This window comes from Sus scrofa, chromosome 9 (assembly GCF_054392235.1).
Source record: "Sus scrofa isolate SSC_HxYL_T2T_F1_AM1 chromosome 9, Sscrofa_HxYL_maternal_Yorkshire_Landrace_v2.0, whole genome shotgun sequence".
NCBI lineage: Eukaryota > Metazoa > Chordata > Mammalia > Artiodactyla > Suidae > Sus > Sus scrofa.
The window spans coordinates 78,179,994-78,200,324 of NC_139391.1; the positions used below are offsets into that span (position 1 = coordinate 78,179,994).

At 35.1% G+C, this 20,331-nt stretch overlaps 1 protein-coding gene across 2 annotated transcripts in view; it reads left to right on the forward strand.

The window, feature by feature from the left end:
* Window positions 1-20,331, forward strand: part of GNGT1 (G protein subunit gamma transducin 1) — a 312,220-nt gene that overhangs the window by 105,862 nt on the left and 186,027 nt on the right. For both annotated transcript variants that reach the window (XM_005667610.4, XM_084977027.1), the window contains exon 2: window positions 20,053-20,190. The gene's annotated coding sequence lies outside the window, so the exon portion shown is untranslated. The remainder of the gene's footprint in view (window positions 1-20,052; window positions 20,191-20,331) is intronic.

A 20,331-nucleotide genomic window follows, 5' to 3' on the forward strand; every position in this document is an offset into this window, starting at 1 on the left:
TTTTATGGTTTTTGAAGATATCCTTTATCAGATTAATTACACACACTGATGTTTAATTGTATTGATTTTCCCCCTGATCTATTGAGATGATCATATAATGTAATGTGAAGAATAACATAAGCATATTTTCTAATGTTGATTCAGTTCTGCATTTCTAGAATAAAAACACCTTTTAAAAGACATATTAATGGATTATAACTGATAATATTTTATTCAGATTTCAGATTTACATTCATAGTTGAAATTAGTCTATAATTTTTTATTCTCATAAGATTCTTACCCACTTTTAAGGGTAAGATACTACTGAGCATAAAATTACCTGTTGGGAGTAGCTTTTTCAGCAGCCTCTTGAAAACTTTGTATGACAATGGACGTAACTACCAGATAGAGTTTGTTCCAGAATGATAAAATTGCAGTATCCTTGGTCCCCACCCTGCTGTAACAAAACATCGAAATGGCAGGCATTTTATAAACTTATTAAAATAAAACTTATTAAAATAAAACTTATTAAAATAAAAGCACAGTTTCAGAGACCACATACACAAAAAGAGGTAAAAAAGAGGGCCCACCTCACATTACAATTGTTTTTATATCCCCACACTGCAGACCTGAGTGGAGACCCAATTTCTCCCGCCCTGGCCCCTGTGCCCTGTGTGAGGGCTGAATGTTGTTTGATATCTGTATGGGGCATATTTCATCTTCTAATTGGTTTTGGGAAGGATACCTTATCTGCATGGGGAACAGGTTATATAGAGGCAGGTGAGGAATGGGCCACCTTCCTTCCCTAGTAGGGAGTAAGCAGCCCAGGCTGCTCAAGGTGAGGAAGGGGCATTACAATGAGACATGGCCAGAGGCTTTTGGGTTTAATCTCCTTGAAGGGGACTTGAAGCCTATAACATAACTGCCTTTGAATTTTCATAGAATTCACCTTAAAACCATCTGAACCTGTACATATTCACCTTAAAACCATCTGAACCTGACTGTATATTAACTACTTACTCAATTAAAAAATAGTTTAAGGATTTTGCTTTTCTATGCTAAGTTTTAGTGATTTTTTTCCCCTAGGGATGTATTTTTGCCTGATTTTTCAAATGTATTCTTACTGTCTTTTGTAAATCTTTATTGTAACCATTTATCCTTTTTCACTTAAAATATTTTTATTTGTGATTGAGGTTTTTTTTTCTTCATTAGTGTTGCCTGAAATTTATAAATTTTATTAGCTCTTTCATGACACCAAAATTTAGCTATGTTGATATTGATTGAAAAAAATGTACAACCTGAAAGTATAAAATTATGTTTTCTTCTGAAGATTTACTGAGGATTTAAACCTAACCTGGGAGGCGGCCTCTCAGAACAGAAAGCTCTGTTCCCAAGAGGAAAGAGAGGAGCCAGGATATATAGGAGTTTTTGCAAAAAAAAAAAAAAAAAAAAAAAAAAAATCCCAGGTAGTCGGAACATCAAATGAGCACTGTTAATTAAAGAAAAACCAAACATCTCAAGTTATTGAATTTAGTACTTTTACATGTATGGAAAGTTGCAAGAGTCTGGACTCATTGAAATCATTCCATTGATATGCACCTTAACTCTCTAGGACCAGTGTCCTGTTTTTCTTCCACCTGAATCCTTTCAGGGTGCAGAGTCAGAGGTGACTGCAGTGGCTGATGGCTTGATGGCTGCAGCATCCTTTGTTTACCAATATGGCAGATGACCTCTTTACCCTCATTGATCTTTTTCTTTAATTTTTTTCAACTTCATTAATTTTTTTTTTTTTAGTATTTGTCTTTCTCTGTATGACTTGTTTTACTTAGCTTAACACCCTCCAGATTCAGCCAAGTTGTTGCAAAGAGCAGAATTTCCTTATAGTTTTTCATGACTCAAACCTATCTGTCTGTCTGTCTGTCTATCTCATATTATCTTTCCTTTTTTTTTCTTTTTTTAATCACATCTGTAGTTGTATAATGATCATAACAATCTGATTTCACAGGATTTCCATCCCACAGCCCAAGCACATCCCCCCACCCCCCAAACTGCCTCCTCCAGAGACCATAAGTTTTTCAATGTCTGTAAGTCAGCATCTGTTCTGCAAAGAAGTTTAGTCTGTCCTTTTTTCAGATTCCACATATCAGTGAAAGCATTTGATGTTGGTGTCTCATTGTATGGCTGACCTCACTTAGCATGATAGTTTCTAGGTCCATCCATGTTGCAGAAAATGCTGGTATTTCGTTCTTTTTAATGGCTGAGTAATATTCCATTGTGTATATGTACCACATTTTCTTGATCCACTCCTCTGTCGATGGACATTTAGGTTGTTTCCATGTTTTGGCTGTTGTATAGAGTGCTGCAATGAACATTGGAGTACATGTGTCTTTGCGAGTCGTGGTTTTCTCTGGATAGATGCCCGGGAGTGGCATTGCTAGATCAAATGGTAGTTCTATTTTGAATTTTCTGAGGCATCTCCATACTGCTTTCCACAGTGGTTGCACCAATTTACAACCCCACCAACAGTGTACTAGGGTTCCTTTTTCTCTACATCCTCTCCAGCACTTACTGTTTGTAGACTTTTGGATGATGGCCATTCTGGCTGGTATAAGGTGGTACCTCATCGTGGTTTTGATTTGCATTTCTCTAATAATGAGTGATGTTGGAACACATCTTTTCATGTGTTTTTTGGCCATCTGTATGTCTTCTTTGGAGGAGTGTCTGTTTAGATCTTCTGCCCATTTTTGGATGGGGTTGTTTGTTTTTTTGGTATGGAGCTTCAGAAGGTGTTTATAAATTTTGGAGATTAATCCCTTGTCAGTTGATTCACTTGCAAAGATTTTCTCCCATTCTGTCGGTTGTCTTTTTGTGTTGTTTAGGATTTCCTTTGCTGTGCAGAAACTTTGAAGTTTGAGTAGGTCCCATTTGTTTATTTTTCTTTTTATTGTCAATACTCTGATAGGTGGATCTGAGAAGATGTTGCTGTCGTTTATGTCAGAGAGTGTTTGGCGTATGTTTTCCTCTAAGAGTTTTATAGTGATTGTAAGAAGAACTCACACTATTATAGAGGCTGAGAAGTCCCACAACAAGCCTCTGCAAGCTAGAGAATCAGGAAAGGCAGCAGTGTAATGCAGATTAAATCTGAAGCCCAGAGAATGACTAGTGTGAGGGGGTGAGGGAGGGGCTGATGGTGTAAGTTCTCTTCTAAGTCTGAAAGCCCTGGAAGCAGGACCACTGATGTTCCAGGGTAGAAGATGAATGTTTTAGATTAAGCAGAGAGAGCAAATTCAATCTTTCTCTGTCCTTTTGTTCTATTCAGAATCTAGAAGAAGTGAATGAGGTTCATCCACTTTAGGTAGGGCTATCTGCTCTATTCAGTTCACAAATTTAAATGCTGATCCCTTCTGGAAATACTTCAAAGACACACCCAGATGCAATGTTTTACCAGATACCTGGGAGTCCCTTAGCCCAGTCAAATTAACATATAATGTTATCTATCACACACAAGTTTTGAGATATTCTATTTTCCTCATTATTTACCTCTGAATCTTTCCTAATTTTTATGACTATTTTGTCTATGAGCTATCTGAGGTTTTAAAATATCCAAATATGTGTGGTTTTAAAAGATGTATTTTGTTATTGATGTCTTTCTCATCTACATTTTGATATAAGAAAATAGTGTATTGTATTGAAATTTATTGAGACAATTAATGGCCCCAAACCTAGCTAGGTTTAGTAAATATTCTAGGCTTAGTTAAAAATGTATATGTTTGGAGTTCCCTGGTGGCTTAGCCACTGCTGTGGCTCTGTTTACTGTTATGGCATGGGTTTGATCCCTGGTCCCAGAACTGTCATATGCCATGGGTGCAGCCAAAAAAAAGTATTATTTTTAAGGAACATGTGTTGGCTTCTTGCACATATAATATAGTGTTTATAATTTTCATTGGTTTGAACTTATTAGTTATCTTGCTCAATTAGGGATTGTTTTCTTGAGCTATAAATTACTAAGTGTTAAATGGTGGACCGACTTTTTTTTCTTGCTGTTTCGTATATATTTTTTGCTGGATATCTTTTAAAACTATGCTATTAAATATACACAGATTTAAAAGTATTATATATTTTTGTTGATTTAAACTTTTCATCAATATACAAATGTTTCTGTTAGAAGTAAGGTGTGGCCCTATTCTACCTGCCTGCGAAATGGAAATTAAATTCCCTCAGAGGAAAATGGCAACAGATAATCTGCAGTACTACATAACACAGTTTTCAGTAGTCAAATAAAACCGTATGCAACCAGTCAAGTGACAAAAATGATCAAAACCAATCAAAGTATTTAATAGAAATAGACTCATAGGTGAACTAGATTTTGGAAGTATTTTATGTGAACTTTAAAATAATTGTAATTAATACAGTCAAGAAAATAAACATCAAGATGGAGAATTTCACAAGAGAACTAGTTTCTCGACTTTGAGATCTCTTATCCTACAAAGTGTAGGATTTGGAAAATGTATCAGTGTAGAATGTCAAGCTTATTCGCTGTAGTTTCTTTAACTCCAGGATTTTAGTCCCTCAAATTCTTGCTGACTTGGTAGCATTAAATGCAATTTGTCTCCTCAGTGTGGTGAAAATGTTAAAGGTTCAGAGCGGCTGCTTTCTGCTAGATCTCTAGGTTGACAACAATTACTTATTGGCAAATATTTCAAGGAGAAATGGAAGGAGAAAGGCATGGCCATGTCAAAGTGTTTCCATTCTCTCTGTACTCTAGATGGTTTCAGGCTCTGGGTGTCAGTGCTGCTGTCTGATGTGTTCAAACAATTGTTTATTCATTTTTATTACAGTCAGCATTATTCTTATGGAAAGTTTGGTCTTTTTCAAACTACTCTTTCCTAGACAAAAGTGGAAATCCTCAGTGTTTCCCTTTTAACATAACTTAATTGATTTTTTAATAGTTTTAATTACAAATATACTTAGGTGCATCATTTATTTATTCAGTCCTTTTTCAGTCCTTTTTTCTCCCTTTACTCTCATCATTTTTCTCTTCTGCCTATTCAAAGTGTAATATAAGACATAGACATCATTTCTAATACTTTAGTGAGTCCCATGAAGATTTTAACATTCATATTTGTCTTAATATAGTCTAAAGTTATCTTGTCCCTCTTCTGAAATAAAAAGAATTTCAGGGAGTTCCCTTCATGGCTCAGCGGTTAACAAACCTGACTAAGGATCCATGAAGATTAGAGTTAAATCCCTGGCCTTGTTCAGTGGGTTAAGGATCTTGTGTTGCTCTGGCTGTGGCATAGGCCAGCAGCTTTAGCTACAATTTGACCTCTAGCCTGGGAACTTCCATAAACTGCAGGTGCAGCCCTAAAAAGCAAAAAAAAAAAAAAAAAATTTTTTTTCAAATATTTTATTTTCATATGCCTTCTCTCTTGAGTTAATGCTTTTACTGTTTGCTATTTTAGTTCCCTCTTGTTTATTTAATCCCTCAGCATTATTATTGTCTCATATTTCTTTTCATTTAACATACGCTTACCATTTTATTTTTTATCATCCTTTCTTGCATCCCAGATTCTCCTTCTGATATCATCTGATGTTGATATTTCTTTCTTGAGGCTTTATTTTCTTTAGACTTATGTGAGAATATATTGGTAGTAAATTTTCTAGGTTTCTATTTGTCTAAAACAATCGATTTCAAAGTACACACTATAAAACTCTGGGGATCCTGAGATACTTCCAGAGGATTCATAAAAGTATTTTCATAAAAATACTAAGATCTTATTTGCTTTTTCCACCCTATTGACATTTGCACAGGTGTTGAAGAGCAATGATGGGTAAAACTTCTGGCTCCTTAGGAATGATTTGATGAAGCAGTAAAAATCACTAATTTTATTACATTTTTGACACTTGAAAATATGTCTTTTTTATTATTCTTTTTCAAGGAAGATAAAATGCGCATAAAGCATATTGTACACTAAAAAAGTCCATGGGTTGTCCAGGGAAAAGCATTCGTTCAATAGTTTGAATTGTGAGACGAATAAACTGCTTTTCATGGAACACTTCTTTTTTTAAAGAACAACTGTCAGACAACCTATCATTATTCAAATTTAGGAGAATTGGCAGAAAATTTATCTTCAACAAAATGTAAACCTGTCACTTCAAGGAAAACAACCAGTGATGTTCTGATAAATGTTTAACCACTAGCCCTCGGGGGACAAAGAAAGTCCCAATTTGTAGATTTATAGCCAATTTCTGAGGTGTAAATACACCCAGCATGGCTAGTTTCAAACTACCAACTTGATGCCATGAACACAGAGTTGGGAATAGATAATTGGGTCTCATAAACCATTACAAACAAACTACTGCACACTACTGAAAACAGTGCCAATAATAAAATTAGATATGCCAAGTAAAAGTTAGTATCCACCAACCAGCATGAGACTGACAACTTCCCAATACATAAAACCTCTTTGCAAAGACTGTTAGAGATATTAACAAATCTAATTTATATATTCTGTAGTGAAATGTGTCAACATTTCGAAGATCTAAATACCTCTATGGTCCATTATTTGCCAAATGACCAGTGTATGCTGTTACGAAATCTTCCATGGATAAAAGATTTATTCAGAATTCAAGATAGACAATTTAATGTGGCAGAGTACAGAATATTTTTTGATATGGCTTTAGATTCTATAGTGCAACTAGCCTTTAAGAATCTGCCACTTAACAAGTTCTGGTTTGGTATCAGATTATTGTAAAAAGGCTACTAAAATGCTCCTATCACCTGCAATTATATATTTGTATATAGCCAGATTTTCTCTATGTCCTTCAACCAAATCAACATGTCACAACAGAAGGGATTCCTTATTTTCAGAATGGACAGAAAATATCCAAGCCTGGAATGACTATAGCGAATAAAGAAGGGGTCAAAGTTGTGCTGTCCTCATAGTTACAGTGTCAAGATAGAGGGGACCCTTTATGTTCCTGATGATGTAGAGCAAAGGAAAAAAAAAAATCAGTTTTGGATGTGGGCAAAGCAAAGTGCCTCAAAGAGAGCATTACCAGTGAAGCCCTTCACTCTGGCGCAAAGGGATGCATTATAACCTTTCAGAACACTTTAGTCATTATTCTTTTGACTGGCTTATTTGTTTCTTGACTGATAATATTTAATTTACATTTTTTCCTAGACTTCCATGGCTTTTTTAGAATAACCAATATATGTTTCTAATTTTTATATGATTGATTTGCAGTGTTCTGTCAATTTCTGCTGTGCAGCAAAGTGACCCAGGATCTCATTGCCCTTCCACTCCAACTACAACAGTTTTCATCTACTAACCCCAGATTCCCAATTCATCCCACTCCCTCCCCCATCCCACCTGGCAAACACGAGTCTGTCCTCCATGTCCATGATCTTTTCTGTTTTGTAGTTAGATCATTTGTGCCATGTTTTAGACTCCACATGTAAGTGATTTCATAGGGCATTTGTCCTTCTCTTTCTGACTTACTTCACTTAGTATGAGAGTTTCTAGTTCCATCCATGTTGCTGCAAATGGCATTATTTTGTCCTTTCCTATGGCTGAGTAGTATTCCATTGTATATATGTACCTTATCTTCACAATCCATTCCTCTGTTGATGGACATTTGGGTTGTTTCCACGTCTTGGCTATTGTAAATAATGCTGCAGTGAACGTATAGGTGCATGTCTCCTCTTCAGTGAAAGTTTTGTCTGGATAAATGCCCAGGAGTGTGATTGCTGGTTCATATGGTAGTTCTCTTGGTGAGGTCAAGTCTTAAGCTATCTAAAGTATTATATTAATATAACAATAATGCATTGTTTCTATGGGAAACATACATCAAAGTTGTCTGTCAAAGAAACATCCCACTCTAATAGAGAAATACTTGATCTTTTCCATTAATGTACTTCCTTCTGGGTGATAAAAGCAAGATTTCCTGCAATCTAATCCATGAAATTTGTTCTGATACAGGGACTTGAGTTGGGTATGAAATGGGGACAGTGTTATGGGGAGGAGAGCTAGTGACTCTGTGGTAAGGAGGTGGCTGGGAAAAGAGGGGTGTGGACAGATTTCAGAAGTAGACAAAAAGAGTATAGATTTATGTTTTCTGCTCAGGTAGAATTGTAGGGAACCCTGGGTTCTCTGCAGTCAGTCTCCTCATTTTTCCGAAGGCCTAAAGGGTGGATCTATTCTTCCATCCCATGGTAAACACCCCTTATGTTTTCCTTCTGTGTGAGCCAGTCTTCTCTCCTTGATCTCTGGGTTGTAAACCCTAGCATTCATCATTAACATGCGTCTTGATATGTTAAAGCTACTGTTCACGGAATCAGGTCAAAGCAGAAAATGTCAGGTTGTTCAATTTTTAATAAATCCTTATATTGATTCATTAACATTAAAGTTAGAGTTCAGTACTTAGGTACTCAGAAAACTATTGAAATAAGAAAATTTATCATTATAATATTTGTTTCTAGAGAAATTTTCTTAACAGAGAGTTGTCTGATATAAAGGAATGAAATTATGCATCTGTACCTATATGCATATATAAAGTCTATGTTTTCAGTTTTGTTTTATCAATTCCTCTTATCCACATTATTTTCATGACCACAACAGTGAAACCTGGGTATGGGGAAAGAAGAACTGTAAGGGATTGAGAACAGAAGATTAATTGTAGGGGAACAGTTGTATATTATTTTTACATTCCACTTTGATGATTTTCCTTTTAACTGACTAGTTTTAGGAATGGCTTTCAAGCTGGCTAAGACCCTGATGGACTTGCCTATTCCACTAACAGTGGTGGGTTTTGGTAGGAATTAGTGAAATCCATAACATTTCTAAATTGAAAGTATTTTATTTTCTTCTACTGGAGAAAAGAAATCAAAACAGATGGGGTAAAGTAGATAATGATTTAGGAAAACACTGAGAACTCAAAGGCTAACATTAATTATATCAGATGTTGTTTACTGGATTGACTCATTCTGATCCCACAATGATACAACCTCATTTCCCACCAAACAAACAAACAAACAAAACTGAAAAACCCATCTGTTATTTCCTAAAGTTTGTCACCACCATGCAGGATGTAAGAGGGTTCCTGAGAATAATGAGCTAGGGCTAGAAAAAATCAGTCACACAATATATGTCTTTTGCTCTGTTTATTCTTTAAGGCCTATACTTTTTCACTGTTAATAAACATAGCAGCATTCTGTGTTTCCATGCTCATTAATCAGCCAGTAATGTCATTGATTCTTACCGTTAGACAACTCTATCCAGAAAACTACTAAGATAGCAGATTCCCTTGCTTACAGAACAACCACACATATAGCAGCAAAGATTTATCAAAAAGCACATAATCTCTTCTTTTTCTACCTCCATTCCTTTGACGGAGTGTTTTAGCAACACTGAGTTAGCTGAGTACGTTGATGTCTTTATAATAGGAAGACCAGAAACTTATTACTTTTCTTTGTTAAGATGAAATGTTAGAGTAATAAAGAGGGTTAAATATAGTGAACTTGTCATTCTCTTTTAAGAAGAAGCATGATATATTTGTAATTGTAATATAATCTGTATTTTTTTTTTGGCTTAAATAGAAATTTGGGGGAATATTTTAATCTTTTCAAATTTATTTTAATTTTATTAACAGTCAAATTAAATCAGTGTTGCATGGTTCTATGAGATTTGACAATTGTATGGAGTCATGTAACCACTACCAAATCAAGATTCAGAACAATTTAACACCTTCCCCCCAAATATCCATGAACTGATACTTTATAGTCAGACTTATTTCTTTAAGCCTTTATACCACTGATCAGTTCTTTACTCATATAGTTTTGCATTTTCCAGAATGTCAAATAAAATGAATCATTCATATAGTATGTAGACTTTTTAGTCTAACTTGTTTCAGCCAGTATAATATATTTGAAATGTATGCATGTTGTTGTAGGAACCATACCTTTTTTTTTGAGTAAACCATTTCATTCTTAAATGGTATTCTTTTAAATAGACTTAACGCAATTTGGTTATTCCTTCTCTAGATGAAGGACATGTGGCAAATGAAGCTGCTATAACCATTTGTAAAAAGCAGGTTTTTGTGTGAGTATGTTTTTATTTCACTTGCATAAATATCTATGAGTGGGATTTCTGGGTAGAAAGTAGCAATATGTTTATAAGAAACTGCCAAGATACTTTCCTTATTGCTACCGTTGTTCATTTCTACCAGTATTGTGTGAGAATCCTAGTTGTTCTTCCTCACCCTTGCCAGAACTTAGTTTTGCAGATGTTTTTGTTATTGTTTGTTTTTTGGTCACTTTAATATGTGAGTAATGGAATATTTTCTGTTTTAAATTTGTATTTCCATAATAAGTAATTGTGTGGATTATCTTTTCATGGGCCTATTTGCTCTCCATATACTTTCTTTGGTGAAGAATTTGTTTAAATCTTTTGCCCATTTTTGTTGAATTTTCTTGTTGTCAAGTTTTGAGAATTCTTAATACATTCTGGATACACGTTTTTGGTCAGTTATGTAATTTAAAAATATTTAGTTTATGGCTTGTTTTTTATCCCCTGTTTTTCATAGATCCATTTAATTATGCCTTTCTCTTATGGACTATGCATCTGATACCATGTCTCAGAACTCATTGCCTAAACTGAGATGTGGTTTAATTTATATTTATGTCTATGATCCATTTTGAGTCAAATTTTACATAAGATGTGTAGTATATGTTAAGGTTTTTTTTTAAAATATGGATGACCAATGGTTCTAACACCATTTATGAAAGGCAGCCAATTCTCTATTGAATTGTTTTGTACTTTTCTCAAAAATCAGTCATAATTTGTGTGCAGGTCTATATTTGTGTTCTATTGTTTTGTTGATTTATATGCCCATTTTTTAACCAAAACCACACCATCTTATTACTATAGTTTTCTGATAAATTTTAAATCAAGTACTGTGTATCCTCAAAATTTATTTATTTAAAAATTTTTGACATACCTTGTTCCTTTAATTTTCCATAAATATGGTATATCTTTTTTTTCATCCTTTTTCTTTTACTCAATCATTATTTTTCTATTTATTTATTTATTTTTTCCTGTTAGGGCCACACCTGTGGCATATGGAAATTCCCAGGCTGGGGGCTGAATTGGAGCTGTAGTTGCCAGCCTACACCACAGCCATAGCAACACCAAATCTGAGCTGCATCTGCAACCTACACTGCAGCTTGTGGCAATGCTGGATCCTTAACCCACTGAGAGAGGCCAGGGATTGAACCTACACCCTCACAGACACTGTGTCAGGTTCTTAACCCACTCAGCCACAAGGGGAACTCCTTATATCGTTCTATTTAAATTGTATTTTTATAGGCAGTTTATGGTTGGGTCTTGAGTCTTTTTTTTTTTTTTAAATCCGGTCTGACAATCCCTATCTTTTAATAGGTATGTTTAAAGTATTCACATTACTGTAATAATTTATATGATTCACTAAGTCAGCCATTTTATTACTCTTTTTTTTTTTTTTTTTTTTTTTTGTCTGATATTTGTTCCTCTGTCCCTTCTTTCACATCTTCTTTGGGGCATTTAAGTATTTTAAAGCAATTAAATTTTAATTTATGTATTAGTGTTTTGCTACTACTGCTTTGTATTTTTTTTAATAGGAACATACACAGAACATACACAGAAACACTTCATCTAGCAGCACTAGAATATACATTCTTGTCAAATGCATATGGAATATTCCCCAAGAGAGACCACGTGTCAAGTAATGAAACAAGTCTTAAAAAAAATTTAGGAAGATGAAAATCATACAAAAATTGACACCATTTACAAAAATTAACTCAATATAAGTTCAAGACCTAAAAATAAGATCTAAAACTATAAAGCTCCAAAAAGAAAGCATAAGGGAAAAGCTTTAGGACATTTGATTTGGCAGTGATTTCATGGATATGACAGAAAAATATAAGCAAAAAAAAAAAAGATGGATAAATGGGACTTGTTCAAACTTAAAAAATTTCTGCACATAAAAGGAAATAATCAACAGAGTGAAAAGGCAACCTACAAATCTCCATACTGTACTCCACAGTAGCTGCACCATTTTAAATTCCCACCAACACTGAACAAAGATTTCAGCTTTTTTGCATCCTCAACAGCATTTGTTATTTTCTGATCTTTTGAAAGTGGCCATTCTGTTGGGTGTGAAGTAATATAATATCTTATTGTATTGTTGGATGATGGAAAGGTGACATGTACTAATAAAATTTTCTTCCACAATCTAAAAAGCCAACAAACCAAAAATAGAGGGCTTACAACCTTATCGGCCACTTAACTCTTCTCCCTTATGATGTAGTTTCCGAATGTATTACATCTATGCACATTGAAATACTTCCCAGACAAATATTGTATTTTTTATTATAATTATGAATCATTTTTTAAAACTTAAGAAAAAAACATAAGCTATTCTATTTTCCAAGATGTTTACCATTTCTGTCATTCTTTTTCATTTCTGAAGTTCCAAGTTTCCCTCTGGTGTCATTTCCTTCAGCTTAAAGAAAGTTTCTTTATGGGAAGATCAGTAGAGACAAATTCTCTTGGTTTTCTTTATCTGGGAATGTCTTTATTTGCCTTCGTTTTTGATAGATTTTTTTTTTTCTATACATAAAATTCTTAGTTGACAGGTCTTTTTACTCAGCACTTTAAAAATGTTATCTGTTTTGTCTTTTCATGGTTTCTGATGTGAAATCTGTAGTCATTCAAATCGTTATTCTGCTGTATAAAATGTGATGCCTCCTCACCATCTCCACCCCCAGCAGCTGTCAAGATTTCTTTGTCTTCATTTTTCAGCAGTTTGATTATAAAATGTCTAGGTGTGGGTTTCTTTGAATTATCTAGTTTGCAGCATGCCTGGTTTTTCAACCTGCAAATTTATATCTTTCACCAAATTACTTCTATAGATAATTTTCTGATAACTATACACGTATTCATTGCTAATATAAGGTGAATTAATGGTTTGTGGATTGATACCTGCTCCCCCATAAACCACACTGGATGTCAGTAATTGATCTCAGAACCCTTTTATTTTTTACATTTTTAAAAATTATAGTTGATTTACAGTGTTGTGCCAATTTCTGCTATACAGCAAAGTGTCCCAATTCTTATATTATCTTCCGTCGTCTACCCCGAGAGACTGAATAAAGTTCCCTGTGCTATACTGTGCTATACTGTAGTACCTCATTGCTTATCCATTTCTAAATGTAATAGTTTGCATCTACTAATCCCAAACTCCTCATCTATCCCACTCTCCTGCCCCCCTTGGCAACTACAAATCTATTCTCTGTGTCTGTGAGTTAGAATCCTTTCTTGTTAAGCCTCAGTGAAGCTTCAGAAGTGTTCTTACTACAGTCAGTTACCAGTCAGATAGTGCACATACCCTGAAACTCACTGCCACTCCATAATCTAGGGATTCTAAAACTTCCCCCCTATTAAGGCAGGTCACCAGGAGCTATGGGTATGGGTCATATCATTTTGGTAGTGTTACCTTAAATGAGATAAATTTCGATGCTATGTGATAACCTACAATATGGGGTATTTAATTCACAACCCTATAGTATTTGTTGCTGGAATTAAAGTCAGAATATCTTTGTAGGTGCTCTGTCTTAGGATTCAGGGCTCACTTTCAATTCAGTATGGGGGAAACTAATTCTGGGTTCAAAACTTTTTAAAATTTTACAGAAACTGCTGAGCTCCATCTTTACAATATTTTCTCCACAGCTTAAACACATATTTGTGAATCTACTTTGTTGAGTGTATAGAAGCATTTTGTGTATTAAGCTCACTTTTAATTATATTTTATGTTTTGTTTTTCTTTTCTTCTTGTCCTACTTTCCTCATCTTCTTATTGATGATTTTATAATTTACGAGGTGATATAATCTGCCTAAAGTCCTTTTGGAACAAATCATGGGTATAAATAAATAAAATATAGCTTGTTCTTAGATGAAAATACTGAATAGCCTGAAAGTATTGATTCTTCCCAAATAATTTATAGTTTTAATGAAATTCTAATCAAAGTTCTATTTTGGAAGAGGAAACATAATTCTAAATTAACTTTATAAGAATAAAGTGATGAAAATACCTGAGCAAATGTTTAAGAGAAAGTTAACTCACTACAGATGGTAAGTTAACTTACCTGTCATATGTTTAAATATTTTAAAAACTGCAGCCATTAAAAGAGTATGGGCTTTATACAGTTCTGGACAGAGAAAGTAATAAAAAGACACATGTTGGCATCTGGCAGAACAAATATCACAAAACAAGTATCCTGTCAATGGGATAAATTAGTTATCAAATGGTTTGAAAAAAAAGGTATTTCATATCATACAGCATAACTTCCAGATGCATTAAAGTATTAATATATTTTGAGAATAACAAGCCAATCTAGAACATACAGATTGAGCTAATTATTGTGAAAGGAAGTTTTTGACATACAAGCAATATAAAAACACACACACCTACTCTACCTGTTTTAGTCAAAAGAGACAGGAAACTATAATAATAAATAATACTATATATCTCTATTTATATTAAATGAATTGATATATTAATGAAAATTATGTGAGGTGAGATGGTATTGCCAGGGGAAGCAATGGGGAATTGAGAGAATACTCGAAATTTAAAAAATGGTTAGGGAGTGAGGGACCAAGATGGTGGACATAGGAGGCTCCTGAAGAAGGTAAAATATGTGAGATGAAGACTGTGTCAACTTTATGGTGAGAATTCTTTCACAAGATATGTGTATATCATATCATCACATCTACACTTTAAATATCTTCCACTTATATTTTTCAATTATACCTCAATATGGCTAAAAAATAATTTTAAATGATGGTCTGGGAGAGTTTTACTGAGATGGAAACATGTGCAGGAAGGCTTTAAGGAGATGAGAAAGCAGTTCACATGCATCTTCTGAGGAAGAATATTGCAGGCAAAGGGAACAGCAAATACAAATGCTCTGTGGTGCACTTGAGGAATGAACAATGAAGAGGCCAGTGTGGGGTGAGGGTAGGGGAGCCAGTGAGTAAGGAGGAGAATGGGGAATTAATAGTGAACAGAGAGCTGATTACAGAAGGGCTTTGGCTCTTACTCTGAGTCAAATGAAGGAAATTGAAAGGTGTTAACCAGAGAATTGACTCGATAGCACTTAATGTTCTAAAAGAATATCTCTGGCTATTATGTTGAAAACAACTGTAGACAGTTGCAGAAGCAATTTCAGAAGTGAAGACCAGTAGTTCCTATCGTGGCTCAGTGGATTAAGAACCCTGCTAGTATCCATGTGGATGTGGATTCCACTCCTGGCCTTGCTCAGTGGGTTAAGGATCTAGCATTGCTGCAAGCTGCTGCATAGGTTGAGGATGCTGCTCAGATCCAGAGTTTCTGTGGCTGTGGCATAGGCAGCAGCTGCAGCTCTGATTCAGTTGCATACCTGCATCCATGAAAGAAAAAAAAAGTGGGGAGAAGTTGTTAGATGATGGATATATTTTGAAATCAAAGCTGACAAGAATGCTGACCAAAGGTGGGATATATAATAATTATTTTCACAAACTCTGGAGCTGGACTTCTGAGCTCAAATCCCAACTTTAGAATTTGCTAGCTGTGTTTTCCTGAATGAGTTATATAGCATCTCTCTGTGTCACTTTCCTAATTTTTAAAATGTGGATAATAATAGCATCCATATTATATTTTGGATTTTGAGGATAGGTATTTTGAGAATTTAAGAGGATAACCTATGTAGTGTTTAGAATATTGTCAGGCACAGATGATTATTGTTATTATTTTTAGATCAAGGATATTAGATGTAGTGTTGAATCAGTGCTGATATTGGAAAATAGAAAGTATAAAGTATAAACTATTAGGCGAAGGCTACCTGGCTACAAAACACAAAAGCAAAAGTGTAGCATAACCCAAATTATAAGTTTGAAAGTTATTTACATATATATAAAAAATATAAAAGGAAATATCCTGAATTATTTCTAGTGAATAGCTCTAGATAACAGTATTATAGGTAATTTATCATCTTATTATTTTCTAAGCTTCCTATAATAAACATACATGTCTTTGTGTAATCAGAAAAAGGTTATTAAACCTTTTAGAAAAAAAATTATTAAGAAAATGAAATGAGTCACCCTATTTTATCTCATAAATTAAACGAGGAAAATAAAAATAAACCTGTTGTGTAGCGTGTTAAGAATCTGATGTTGTCACTGCAGTGGCCCAGGTCACTGCTGTGATGTGGGTTTGATCCCTGGCCCAGGAATAGCCATATGCTGTGGGAGCAGTCAAAAAAAAAAAAAAAATCTGTTTAAAAAAAAAGAGGAGTTCCCCTTGAGGCTCAGTGGCAACCAACCTGACTAGTATCCATGAGGATGTGACTTCTGTCCCTGGCCCTGCTTAGTGGATTAAAGTATCTGGCATTGCTGTGAGCAGTGGTGTAGGTCACAGACGCAGCTTGGAACTGGTGTTGCTGTGGCTGTGGTGTAGGCTGGCAGCTGCAACTTTGATTCAACCCCTAGCCCTGGAATTTCCATATGCAGAGGGTGCAGCCATTTAAATAAAAAGAGAATAGAAGGGGGAAAAAAAAGAGAAAGAAAGATATTTCCAGAGATAATTGTCGAAGTTGAAAGACAATATATAAAGTACATGGGTATGCGAGAAACAATTATATAACGTAATATGAACTGAATTCTAAGTAAAAACATCACAAAAATGAAGACACTTTAGGGTGTTGGTAAGCCCCTCAAGATTTAGAGACTAGAAGGAGGGATATACAATGAGAGAGTTCCCAAGGTGTCCAGGAAACCTCTTCACTGAGAATAATCCCATGGCTGCTGGAGAGTGAAGAGGCCTGTCCAGATGGAAGGAAGAGAAAGAAGGGAACATCTTGCCTACATTTGTGTGCCAATTCCTGGATGCTAGAATCAAGGAATGTTAGACCTGGAAGCGACTTGATGGATTTTCCAGCCTACACCCGCATTTTAAAATTAGGAAAATGAAACCCAGAAAGTTTAGAGGAATTGCCTGAAATTATACCGCTGGTGAGGCACACAAGTGGATAATACTCCACATACAACCAGTGCCTTTTCAGGGCCACACCTGAGGCATATGGAAGTTCCCAGGCTGGGGTCCAATCAGAGCTGTAGCTGCTGGCTTACACCACAGCTACAGCATGCCAGATCCGACCATGTCTGCAACCTGCAGCACAGCTCCTGGCAATGCTGGATCCTTAAACCATTGAGCAAGGCCAGGGATCAAACCCACATCCTCATGGATACTAGTCAGATTCATTTCCACTGGGCCATGACAGGAGCTTTTTCTACTGTCTTACACTGTTAGAAACTTGAGGATGGTCAGTACATAGAGGAGACCTTAGAGCTTTGTTAATTCCAAAGTGATTCAAGTGTTGAAAGCACTAATCTCTAGTGTTATTTTCACAAGGTAGTAATAATAATAGCATATAATCTTTGGAAATATTGTCTACTGTAGTCACTTTGTGTTTTGATGTGGAGCTTAGCTCAATTGTAATACTCAAATAAATGCCCATTACTCAAAGTTTGATAGTTATTAATAGTTTATTTTTCCTTCCCTAGCTTTTGACAACTCCAAGGATTAACTGTTACACTAATTTTTTGGCAGCAGCAAACAAAAATCTGAAAATATACCACTCTTAATAGGTGTCAGCCAAGGCTACAGTCTTCCCAAGGCCCATCTCACAGAGAATTCACTTCTAAGCTCACTCATTCAGCCTCAGATTCTTGCTGGTTGTTGTCTGTCAATGACAGTTCCTTGCCATGTGGCTCTCCCTGTAGTTCAAAACACTGCTGGTGGTTTGTCTCAGAAGGAGTAGGTACAGAAAGAATGAGGGAGGGCCCCAAACAAGCCAGACTATCAGCAGTCTAATTATAGATGTGATATCCCATTCCTTCTGTCTACTTATTAATTGGAAGTGAGTTAAAGAATCCAGCCCTGTCTCAAGAGCTGGGGCTTAGACAAGGTCGTGAGTAGCAGGAGGTAAGGACAGTGGGAAACCATCTTAGAGGTTACCTGCCAAATTGCTAATACACTAAATATTTAGAGTATGTTAGCAAGCAGCACATATTTTCTGCTTTATTTATATGAAATGTACATTGATAATGAGGCAATGGGAAATTGTGTACTGTCCTTGAAAGACCAATGAGCTGCCAGAAGATCTAAGTTTTGTTTCAGCTTAATCACTTGAAATTTTAGGGTATGCAAGCTAGAGTTTGTAGGAGGAACCCCTAGTCCATATAGAGATCCTGGTCTACTGCTTTTCAAACTTTACTGCTGAATATATCCTAAAAGACAACGAGCCTTAATACAGCGTTTTTGTCTTTGTACTGCGAATTGGGGGGTCTGGATAAAATCTGCCACAGAACACATTTTTTTTTTTTGGTAATATCAAATTTTAATCTTGAAAAGCTATGAGTTTTATTTCCTGCCTTATACTGTATTTCTTAAATATGTTATCCTTAAATCACATGATACTCTATGACAATAGATGATGTTTGTGTTAGCACCTTGTTAATATCCTACCACACATATGATCCATTGTGAATGGTACACTGATAAACTGGATGTTGAAAGGAAAGAAAGAAGGAAAGTAGGGAAGAAGGAAGGAAAGAAAACTCTGAGTTTTAATGCCTATCGATTTACCTGGTGTAAATATTTCCACTGTGTCTAGTATATTGAATGTTAAGTCGTTATGATCATTATATGTAAAATGCATAATCTGAGTCTCATAACTGAGTTGCCCTGCTTCTAAGTGTTATTTTTCAGGGGAAGCAGTAAATAATTGATATATCTGGAATAATGACTCTGTCTAGGCCTACAATGATACACAGCAGTTGTTAAACTAGGCCAATTTTTCTTCTTTTTTTTCTTGATTTGTATTTTACTGAGAGATCTTAATAGCTTGAAAGAGATCCCATACTAAATAAGAATTACACTGATGAGGAAATTTTTTTGCTGGCCAGGAATCACTTAATATCACCCAGCAAACATTTACATGATTACATAAAATGGTTATTTTATTTTCTCTGCTTATTTAAAAATTTTTTTGTATTATAGTTGATTTACAGTGTTCTGTCATTCTATGCTCAGGTTATTTTATTTTCTGATGTCAAGTTGTTGTCTTAAATAATGCTATTGTCATGATTTCAGTTGTCCTGTGAAGGTATGAAAGAGGAATTACCATTATGGTACATTATTGCTATATATTCAAAAGATCTGACATTTTAATATTAGTATTGTTTAGTAATGGTTTTTTGCCACATACAGAGGCATTTAATTAATCTACATGTGATAGAATGACACATTTCCCACAAATTGAAGTAAACAAGCAAGCACGCAAACAAAACAAATTATTCACCATATGAGGAAAATGCAGCACAAGTGAACTTTACAATATACTTCTCCACTGGGACAAAACAAAAACAAAGCAAAATAAAAAACTCTGAGCATAATGAGGGATCTAACAATGTGCAGACAGGAGATTTATCCTTGAAATAAAGTGTAAGTTTTCTTTTTTAAAGTAATTATCAGGAGTTAATCAGAAGAGTAAGAAAAAACAAGCTTTCTAGAGGAGACAAGATAATCTCAGTGACTTTTTCAACCTCTCTTTCTTCCAGAACTAAAGAGTATCCTCTGCCTTCTCAGCAACAGAAATGGGAGTGAAAGAAAAGAATTCTAAAAGGGAGGCTAGGAATAAGTCTGGATTAGGAATGGAGGAGAAATGGGTATTTTTAGGGAATGGAAGGAATGAAGAAGAGTGAGGCTCTTAGGATGGCTACATCTGGGGAGAAAGGAATTGTCTGAGGTTTGGGTGCTTATCTTAGCAATCAAAGAAATTACCACATGGATATATAAAGAGACCAAAACTCTGCTAGAGGATGATGAGTCTGACTATGTTATCCAGTAGTAGAGTTACCACCATTATTGGTGGTAATGACTTTCCCCTTTTCTGTTTATTTGGATGATTTACTGTGAATCTTACTGATCCTTCCTTAGGTTTCCATGCATGGGAGAGACTTCTTTTTAGACTCCAGTGCTGACCTATCTCTGACCTGACTGGCTCCTGAGATCTCTTCAGTGAAAAATGACGAGAAGCCCAAAGAGATGTATTTGCGTCGCATGACTGTCTATCCAGTGAGTCTGACTATTCTGACAATTCTTCCTTAACAAGAATATGGGTGTATTTCATCCCTTGGAATATTTTATATTATCACCTGGATTTTGGAACTTTCTATCTCTTTGGTTTTATGAAGGTATAAATAGATCAACATTTAA